Source organism: Lacerta agilis, chromosome 4 (assembly GCF_009819535.1).
Source record: "Lacerta agilis isolate rLacAgi1 chromosome 4, rLacAgi1.pri, whole genome shotgun sequence".
NCBI lineage: Eukaryota > Metazoa > Chordata > Lepidosauria > Squamata > Lacertidae > Lacerta > Lacerta agilis.
Genome location: NC_046315.1, coordinates 13,772,517 through 13,783,640, shown reverse-complemented (window position 1 = coordinate 13,783,640; position 11,124 = coordinate 13,772,517).

The following is an 11,124-nucleotide window of genomic DNA, read 5'->3' as shown; positions in this document are numbered from 1 at the left end:
CTTCGCTGATGGATGCTTTCTTCTGACCAGCCAAAGTTCCTGTTTCCACTTTCTCTCCTTTGGCTATGGCTATCCTCCCTCGATCATTCCATAATGTCATTGCTTTCGGTTGCTTATCTCCTCCTTCCTTCTCTTCCAAGAAGCCAAATGTGACTCATCAGGTTTTCAAGCAACATTCTCCTTTAGACTCAAGAAGGGATTCAGGCTTTTGTTAGGAGGGGCAGAACCTCAGTTTCATATTGATTTGTGTAAATTTTTACTTATGGGGGGCAGGTGCCCCTCCTTAACTACGCCCATGGGGCGCCGCAGGAAGGAAACAAGGTCGGAAGAGGGCCACAGTTGGAAAAAGGGTTGGCAAACTCTGCAATAGACAACACAGTCAGTTGCCTCTGGCAGCAGGGAGATGCATGATACCCACACACCTGTTATAGACACTTGAGGCAACACAAACAGGTGTGGAGACAATTGCGCTTCTCTTTGTACAAGATTCTGGGAAGAAATTTAATGGGGTTGTTTCATTTTTTAAAAATGTTTTTATTTCATTTTTTATAATAACAGCAAAATACAACAATTCAGTACAGAGCAGTCCTGCAGTTCATATCAATATCCACAACATATTTCATTGGCACCGTCGCGTAGAAGGAGAAACATAAAGTGCCAATTGTGATATAAATAATTTGGGTATAGGTCCACAATGTCATGTCTATTTTAATGTTTGTATCACTTTTTTTTAAATGCTTGAACACTAGTAAACCACTTAGAAGCCTATTTTGGAATTAAGCAGTAAAGCAACAGCTTTACTGCTCAGCAACAATTTATTTATCTTCCTTTAGGGTATACAAAAGCACCCTGAGCTGGTCTTGACAGCCATCTGTCAGGAATGCTTTGATGGTGTTTCCTGCTTGGCAGGGGGTTGGACTGGATGGCCCTTGTGGTCTCTTCCAACTCTATGATTCTATGATTCTATGGTCCTGTGTGTGAAATTCTCCATTGACACAATTCAGTACAGGAATAGAGCCTGCTCTGCCTACCAGCTTTATTCCTCAGTCAATCTGAGAAACTCCTTCATCAATAAACCTGCTCTGTTTTGACAGCCTCTAAAAGGTCTCTCTTACTTTACAGTAACTCCGCAGCACGCCAGATACTTCTGGGAGCTGCCAGAGATAGAGTCAGAGAGCTCGATGCGGTATTTAGGTGGAATGAAGTGCTGGAAACATCAAGCGGAAGGAAAAGCTGCCTGCAAACATTTGCTCGCGGCTTCTCGAGACCTGGTCTAAGGTCTGGTCCGCAGCAGCACATTGTGGACTGAGCAATGGGATGGAGATTGTAAAATCTGAACGCGCCACTTCAAACTGCTATGGTTTTTTTTATTGCCACTTTGAATGAAAGTCCACATTAAAAGGGAAGTAGAAGAAAGTTTTCTTCCCAGAGTGGTTTAACAGAGAACTCTGTGAATTGCAATCAGGACCGGTGCTAAGGCTTCTTGCCCCCTAGGCGAACCACCTTCTGGCACCCCCTGCCCCTCACCAAAGCCTGCTTTAGCAGGAGCCGGGGATGGTGTGGGGGGGGCTAGCAGCACCTCTCCGCTACAGTGGAGAAGCTGCTGCTAGCCCGTCCCGCCCAAGCCTGGCCAGCGCCCCCTCCATTTTGGCGCCCTAGGCAATTGCCTAGTTCGCCTAAATGGACGTGCCGGCCCTGATTGTAATTCTGTGAGGGGAATAAAGGTCTCCTAGCAACTCTCATTCACACTGGAGGCAGTGAGAGATTTCACTTTCTTGGGTTCCATGATCACTGCAGATGGTGACAGCAGTCACGAAATTAGAAGACGCCTGCTTCTTGGGAGAAAAGCAATGACAAACCTAGATAGCATCTTAAAAAGCAAATACATCACCTTGCCGACAAAGGTCCGTATAGTTAAAGCTATGGTTTTCCCAGTAGTAATGTACGGAAGTGAGAGCTGGACCATAAAGAAGGCTGATCGCCAAAGAATTGATGCTTTTGAATTACGGTGCTGGAGGAGACTCTTGAGAGTCCCATGGACTGCAAGAAGATCAAACATATCCATTCTCAAAGAAATGAGCCCTGAGTGCTCACTAGAAGGACAGATCCTGAAGTTGAGGCTCCAGTACTTTGGCCACCTCATGAGAAGAGAAGACTCCCTAGAAAAGACCCTGATGCTGGGAAAGATGGAGGGCACAAGGAGAAGGGGACGACAGAGGATGAGATGGTTGGACAGTGTTCTCGAAGTGACTGGCATGAGTTTGGCCAAACTGCGAGAGGCAGTGAAGGATAGGCGTGCCTGGCGTGCTCTGGTCCATGGGGTCACGAAGAGTCAGACACGACTGAATGACTGAACAACAACAGCAACTCTCAGCATCCTTAACAAACTACAGCCCCAGGATTCTTGGGGGAGGGGGGGAGCTCTGGTTGTTTAACGTGGCATAATACTCCTTTAAAAGCATCATGCAGATGGGGCCATTTGTACCTGCAAGTTTCCCTGTGTGTGGCTCATGGAGAGTCATAGTTAATTTTTAAAAAAAGATATTGGTTTTACATAATTTTATACATTTTAACTTTAACCATTTCAAAACATTAAAATAAAAAGGTTCTTTCGAACCTTCGGACCTCCTTTCCTCCCTCCATGGTTTCCATTTCCAAAGAAAATATATTCTTTTTTTTTCTTTTGCTGCATCTTTTACCGTTATCTATCTGTTATATATTCATAGATTCCAAAGTTCATTTCACATTACAAGTGTCATTGTATCCCTGCCAATGATTTTAACTGTTTACAGTGGTCTTTTTAAGTATGTTTTTTTTATAAAAAAAAATATTCTAGTCTTTTAAACATACTTGATCTTCCTGGTTTCTGATCTTTCCTGTCAGTCCCGCCATCTCTGCATATTCCATTAACTTGGTCTGTCATTCTTCTCTGGTCAGTACTTGCCCCTCCTTCCCTCTTTGGGCTCATGGAGAGTCATAGTTAATTGGCTGCAGCTCCTGAGCCACCATTTTGGACCTGGCTCCACCCACACCTGCCGCCATTTTCCACCTGGTTTCAGCCGGCCGTCCTGTGTTCAATTAGCGTTGCCATATTTCAAAAAGGGGAAACCAGGACACCCCGAAAGTTGTTTCCTTTCGGAAATTACCCCTGGGTGTCAATTCCGCCTTTGAAATCCCGGTAATGTCTGGGGAAATCGGGACGTATTTTCCGATTTAAAAGCAAAGTAGGTTCTGCAAGCCTGAAATCTGCCCGTATTAGGACCCTGGCACCTCTTCCGTGAAACGAATTGCCCAGACAAACCACCGAACTTTCCCTGTTGTGTTTTGCTTGCGTGTTTTGCGGAGGAAAGTGCTGCCAGTCGCATACCTCACCCGTTGCTATTTATGCAGTAAATGCTAGACATACCAATAGATCTAAACAGGGCTGTTCTAGGGGATAAATGGCCTTATCTTAGACGGGAACTGTGCAGACAAAACAGCGCTCATTTCCCAAAAGCAGGAAGGCTAAGAGCCAGCCTGCAAGGTGGCCAACTATGTAGACTTAATGCTCACTGAGATTTCAGAACTATGGCTCCCCAGTAAGGTTGTCACTTATCCCCAAAGCTTCCTGCGGCTGTTGTGAGCATGTGTGTGCTTTTGTGTATGTTTCTGTATGTACGTATGAATGAATGAATTGCAGGTGTTTGAATGAGAATGTTCACGTTTTCTATGAATTTTTATGGTATAATATATTTAGGTTTAGGTTTTAAAATGCAAGTTGTTTGGAGACCTTGGTAACAAAGTGGCTAATAGATCTAATAACTGACAATAATAATGCTATAGACAACCCCCACTTATATGTGTGTCTCTGTTGAAGCTATTTATAGCTCATAACACACGGCAGTGTTAAAACATAGCAATAAATAAATACATTTTAAGCAGGTTAAAGCATAGCAGCATTTAAAACCAACTATAATTTTATAATTTTGGAGGAGACTCTTGAGAGTCCCATGGACTGCAAGAAGATCAAACCTATCCATTCTCAAAGAAATCAGCCCTGAATGCTCACTAGAAGGACAGATCCTGAAGTTGAGGCTCCAGTACTTTGGCCACCTCATGAGAAGAAAAGACTCCCTAGAAAAGACCCTGATGTTGGGAAAGATGGAGGGCACAAGGAGAAGGGGACGACAGAGGATGAGATGGTTGGACAGTGTTCTAGAAGCTACTAACATGAGTTTGGCCAAAATGTGAGAGGCAGTGAAGGATAGGCGTGCCTGGCATGCTCTGGTCTATGGGGTCACGAAGAGTCGGACATGACTGAACGACTGAACAACAATAATTTTATAGTTGAAATGTGGTGTGTAAATATATTAGCACTGGTAATAATATAAACTATAATTTAAATGAATAATATAAAGAAAGAAAGAATTTCCTACATAGCACAAAGACCATGTTCACACACCTGGGGAGTTAGTTGCTACTTGTAGGTAGAAACGAACCTAGGATCATTCTTCATACAAAGCAGGCAAAAGTATTATCTGGCCACACCCAAAGTCTTAAAACCACACACACACACACACCTACATTTGTGGCCCTAACTTCCATTGACACGGCAAACACTTATTTCCGAGTAACTATATTTAGGGTGAGCATGCAAGATAATGCATGCAAGTCATTTGTTTCTTTGAAGCAGGAGAGAATCCAAATTTCTTCATGCGTCTTCATCAATGGATTTTCTGGTCCAGCTCCATAATCATTATAATCTTAGGCGAAAGGCTTCCTGATAAATGAGGTTATCCTCCAGACACATCCAAAGCCCTTTTTTAAAATCCCCAGAGCCTGTTAAATTATTGAAAGCCAAGATCAGATACGCTTCTCGCTATGTACTTGTTGCCAAACAACCAACCAGCAATATATTTTACGGAGGCTTTTTCCATTTGCTGTGACCTTTCTTTTCACCCTCCAAATTGCAATTCTTCAGTCAACATTCAGAATCTAAGTAAGGTCTATTAATCCAACACTACTTTTGGTATACCCCCAGTCTTTGGAAGCCAACCTCCCTAACGGCTGTCAAAAGTCCAATTTCTGCATTCAAAGAACGTGTGTGCAATCCCTGCCCCTCCATATTCCCATCTCTGCTTGCTCCACCCCAAAGCTCTCTGATTCAAGTGGGGAAGTCTAGCGTGTTTGCGAACATTCTTAGACCTGCCAGATCTTCCATTGTGGAGAGCCAGTGTGGTGTAGTGGTTAAGAGCTGTAGACTCGTAATCTAGGGAACCGGATTCGCGTCTCCGCTCCTCCACATGCAGCTGCTGGGTGACCTTGGGCTAGTCACTCTTCTCTGAAGTCTCTCAGCCCCACTCACCTCACAGAGTGTTTGTTGTGGGGGAGGAAGGGAAAGGAGAATGTTAGCCACTTTGAGACTCCTTCGGGTAGTGAAAAGTGGGATATCAAATCCAAACTCTTCTCCTTCTTCTTCTTCTTCCTCCTGTTCAGCTCAGGATGGTTGGAGCAAGCAGCCATGAGAGCAATGAGGAAAGGCAATGGTGTCTCCTTGGCTCAACTGCTCATCTGGAAAATCCTTCAGATCCCCAGTGAATTTCCAAAGAAGAGTAGAGAACTGCTAGCAGGGCTGAGGTGGGAATGCAAAGCAATTACATATAGCTTTCTGAATGCCTTCCCCTGCATATCAACCTCCCTTTCTAACTATACTTGTGTTTTCTCCTAAAGCCGGCGATGACAAAACAACTAACTTAAAAGCCACCATATAATAAACGCCACTTATTTCGAGAGCTCTGTGCACAAAGGTCTATTTTTTCTGTCTTTCATTCCGAATTCTATTGGAAGGTGGATTCATAAAACAATGGCTGCCATAGGCTGCAGACGTACTCATTGCCTGCATTTCATCGCTCTCCTTGCAGAGGGCTAAAACCCGTGGGCTTAATGGCCTGACTTAAGACTCCTTGTGTGATTGCAAATGTAACTTTGTCAAAGGCCGCCACCCCCAAATTATAGTATGCATGCAGCTAGGAACTGAAATATCCCAAAAGACCAAACAATGGGCATAATCCCAGCTAATCTAACTTTGCCCTTCTTTTTTTAAAAGAGAGAGAGAGAGAGACCCTGAAATTATTGTAGAGGGAACAAATAATGAAAATGGACAATTTTCAGATGTAGTCTGAAATTTCTTAGCCGCCCACAGCACTTATCAGGAACCAGTGCCTTTTTCACATTACAACAGTTCACAGTATACCCTGGTGGCTGAAGTTTGTGAATTACCGGTATGTGCATCCTACATGTTTTACAATCAGTGTGCGTCACAGAACAACAGAATTGTAGGTTTGGAAGGGATCTCAAGGGCCATCTTGTCCAGCCCCCTGCAATGCAGGAATCACTAAAGAATCCCTTCAGGTGTCAAGGAGATAAACCCAGCCAGATGGGCGGGGCATCATCATCATCATAATTCCACAAGGATGTTACATCCTGCACCTTTATAAGGATATTCCCATTTGCCAGCTGCTTATGTTGAGAATATTTGTGTGCCTATTAAAATACATAACTAAACATCTACCCAGGCTCCTGACAGCCTTTCCATTGGGGTTGGCAATATTCATGATGCAAGGGCCGTTCTTGGTGGCAGAAGCCTGAGAGTCAGAGCCATGCCTGATTTCTGCTTGAATCCGAGGCTGTGACTATGGGAGAAGCAAGACCTCTTAGGGTGTTAATGCTGCGAGCTCCTCCATCGTAGGCTCGGGTTGTATATATGTGCAAATAAACCATACATCATAAACACAACACAGTCCCTCATTCCTAGGAAAATGAATCCTGGGTAAGGGCCAGGAACCCTTGGAATCTTGCACCTCTTGGAGATTGGGGTGGCACGCCACAATATAAAATAAAACCAGGAGTTTAAAAACAATTATACTTGCGTGTCGAGGTCCCCAAACCACCCCTCAAGTAAAACACATCACACCAGATATAAGTTTTAGGTTTTTGGCATTAATTTTGGCCACAACTTTATTGAATACAAAATAAATGAGTGGTTGCTTAGGCATTGGTTAAGACTATCTGTCCCGCTATCTGTCAGTATAGGGGGAAACACTTTGGGGAGAGAATGTGCGCCCTTTCTCCCCAAATGCTCCCAGGGGCTCTTGCGTGGGCCCTGGCCCCCGACCGGGGGAAACGGACAAGCATGGTGAGCCCCTGGATTCCTTTAACGGAATTCCCCACGCAGCAGCAGCCTTGAAGGGGCAACCACAGCCAACCTGCCCCTTCGCAGCATAGGAGGGGCAACCATAGCCAACTCTGCCCCTCCTCAACCAATTTATAACCAATGCATAACCGCCAACCTTACAAGTTGTGACTAATTGCTACGCAGTAGGCGAAAACCAGATGGCACCAGCCAATCAGCCAAATGGAAAAAATTCCTACCAGGCCCCTGCTACAATGCAGACGACCCCATGACAGGCATAGCAAGGTCAATGCAGAGGCCTAATAAAAGGGCGGGAGGGCGGGCGATCTGATGCACGAAGCCAGGAAGGGCTCCGACGCTGAGTGCAGGGTCATTTATAGGCTCTGGGCTGTCCATCAACAAATTGCAACATATGAATCTCCCCAATGGCAGCCAGAGCCCAATCACAGTAGTGGCCATTCAAACAAACCCGCCCAGCAGCAGAGGGGTGACTTGCTAGACCCCATCGCAACACGTGCTCTCCATGAAGGAGAACACGCTTTACTAAAATTACATGTAAAGGTAGGTAGCCGTGTTGGTCTGCCATAGTCAAAACAAGAGAAAAAATAAAAAATTCATTCCAGTAGCACCTTAGAGACCAACTAAGTTTGTTCTTGGTATGAGCTTTCGTGTGCATGCACACTTCTTCAGATACACTTCAGATACACTGTGTATCTGAAGAAGTGTGCATGCACATGAAAGCTCATACCAAGAACAAACTTAATTGGTCTCTAAGGTGCTACTGGAAGGAATTTTTTTATTTTTATTTTGTTTTAAAACTACCGGTACATGGTAAGTGGTTTAGCCTGGACTACATAAGAAGTCTGGCCCCACCTCTCCAAAGTCCTCTGGGTGTGTTGGAGCACTGCAGGGGGTGGGAGTTTTCCTTCCTTTGCACTCAGTTCCCAGGAAGGCCGAAAGCTGGGAAAGAGAGACTTGTGTTAATTTTGATTTTCCCAGGAGACTGGCACAAAGTGAAAACAGCAGTCAGCTTGTTGGCTCATGTAGGACCACCGGCTGAAATATCTGGCGCCAAGAGCTAACTGTGTGGAACTGGTGTGCAAAAATCCACGCCCCCGCGGTCGACTGGGAAATTCCCCGTGTTTGAAAACAAACGGAATTATATCATTTTATCATTCTGCTGCTTTGCGTCACAAAGCTGTCGGCTCAAGATGAGGTCAACGTGCGGCCCTCCTGATCCAAAATGGAAGCTCGGGATCTTATGTAACTCCCTGATTCCAGAGGCGAGTGCTTTCTAATGCCCGGGGTATGTTATCTTAGGACACCACCAGGCGGGCCTACCTAACGCTGCTCTGCCTTTGAAGTTCTGGGTTTTGTTTTGCAAAGAGGCAACTGCCCGAAGCAGCAGAGACAGCCGCACCCAGTAGAATCTGGTAATACATAGATTAAGAGTTGTTTAACCAGAGAGTATTGTTGAGGTTAGCACAGCTCCGAGGAGCATTCTTGTAGGACAAAGAACTTGAGAGGCAAAGACTGAATGACTCTTGGCATCTGGATCAAGCAGAAGACAGAGAGGTTTTCTGCAATAAGGGGTGGTGAGGAAGAAGGCAGTTATGGGAACACCTGGGAATCAATGAAACTCACCCCAACCTTCACATCTTTCCTAGACAACCAATGGTGTTCTACAGGAAGTGTGGTATAATGTTTAGCGTGTCAGACTGAGGCCTCTCCAATTGTCTTTTTTTAAAAATCATGCATAGAATGTGTGCAGAAGAGGGCAACCAAGATGATCAAGGGTCTGGAAACCAAGCCTTATGAGGAATAGTTGAAGGAGCAGGGTATGTGTAGCCTGGAAAAGAGGAGACTGAGAGGCAATATGATAGCCACCTTCAAATATCTTAAAGGCTGTCACATGGAAGATGGAGCAAGCTTGTTTTCTCCTGCTCTGGAGAATAGGACTCAAACCAATGGCTTCAAGTTGCGCGGCCAGGCGAAGTCCCCCGTACCCTGGGGCAGCCCCTGAGGGAAATACCGCCTCATGACAACGTTCTATGGGATTAAATTGGCCACAACTTTATTAATATTCAGATGTAGGAAGACCTTGGCTCAGGCATTGGGCGTTTATCCTTCCCAGCCCCCCGGCCGGGGTTCTGGATAACTTCAGGGTTATCCAGCATGATTGGGGAGTGGGCTAGTCTGGAGAACATATGTTCAAGCAGATAGCCCACCCCCCTGTGTTCGCTGCCGCTCGAAGGGAGGGCAATGATGACCCTGGGCGTATGGTCAATGCCTCCCCCTGAGACCCCTTTAACGAGAACCCTGTTATTGCCACCGCAATGGGGGTGGGGGGTCACCGCCCCACGCCCCCCCCCCAAATTCTGTAAATGACTAAAGGATTCCGCCCAAGGCCTGCAACCGTCAAAGTTGTGACAAATTGCTACGGGAAAGGCGAAACCTGCCAATGCAGGGAAGTTCCTTTCCAGCCCTTTAACAGTGACCTTGTCATAGCAGCGCCTGCGTGCCTCTGTGGCTGTGGAGAAAAGGTGGTTAAACCTGCAAAATAAGCGTCAATTGAAGGGAGTGGAGGGTGGGGAAGCTCTGAATCCTTCGGCCGCTTCCCAGGTATGACTCAAGGTCTATTGTGTGTACTGTATAATCCCTCCTTCTACCTGGCCAATCCCCCTGGCAACACCTCCCCAGCCGGGATTGGGCGGCTGATAGAGTAGGTGGAGTCCACAGGTATCCCAACCTGGGGGAGGTGATGCCAGACCAACTGCCAGGAGCTGCCACCAAGATCCAATGGGTCTACTCGCGACCTCGCAACATGCGCACCCCATTTGATGTGGGGAACGCTCATTACAAGAAAGGAGATTCCGACTAAACATCAGGAAGAATTTCTGACAGTAAGAGCTATATTACAATGGAACGGTCTCCTTCGGGAGGTGGTGGACCCTCCTTCCTTGGAGGTTTTTAAGCAGAGGTTGGATGGCCATTTGTCATGGATGCTTTAGCTGAGAATGATTCCTGAATTGGACTAGATGACCCTTGGGGTCCCTTCCAACTCTACAATTCTATGGTTCTGTGGTTCTTTGATTCAGGATGACCTGTGCTCCTGGTTTCAGCACAGTTTATGCTTGCAAACGTTTGGTGTTGTCTTTGCTGATTCTTTTGCAATCAGTGCGTGTCACAGAACAATAGAATTATAGGGTCATCTAGGGTCATTAACCCCCTGCAATGCAGGAATCACTAAAGAATCCTGGACAGATGGCTATCCGACCTTAAAAACTTCATTCGACTGATCCCCAAGGCCAGGCATGAGTTCACAGGAAGCCTTCCATGCAAGCACTGACCAATTGCAGAGCTTCATGGCTTCCACAAGAATGCTACGTACATTCTGCACCTTTATAAGGATATTCCCATTCGTCAGCTGCTTGTGTTGGGAATATTTATGTGCGTATTAAAATATATAAACGTCTACCCAGGCTATTCGGCAGCCTTTCCATTGGAATTGGAAATATTCAAGATGTATGGGTTCTTGGTTTCTCTCTTTTTTTGTCCTTTACTTAAGATTTTTATCCATTTGTCTTGTTTCGTTTCTGTGACTGTGCTTTAATTTGACGATAAGCTGCCTCGGGGACAAAAAAGAGGGATATCTCACAAATAAATTTAAAAACTATTCAAAAAGCCCTGTGTCCAATGAAAGCTTTAGTTAATATTCTGTGTGCTGGCTTTTAAATTTGCTTCCATTGCCAATAATGGATTTTTTGCCACTGATGCATAATACTAGGCTTTTCTCTCTTCATTAGCTGTAAATCACATTGAGATTTGAAAATACGTATTCCCAGAAATAATCAGGACCCAATTTGTGTTGGACTTCAAAGCAAAGAACCCATACTTCAAGTTGGAACCAAGAACAAACTGGCTAGTCAGTGCAGGTATATACAGGTAAAACT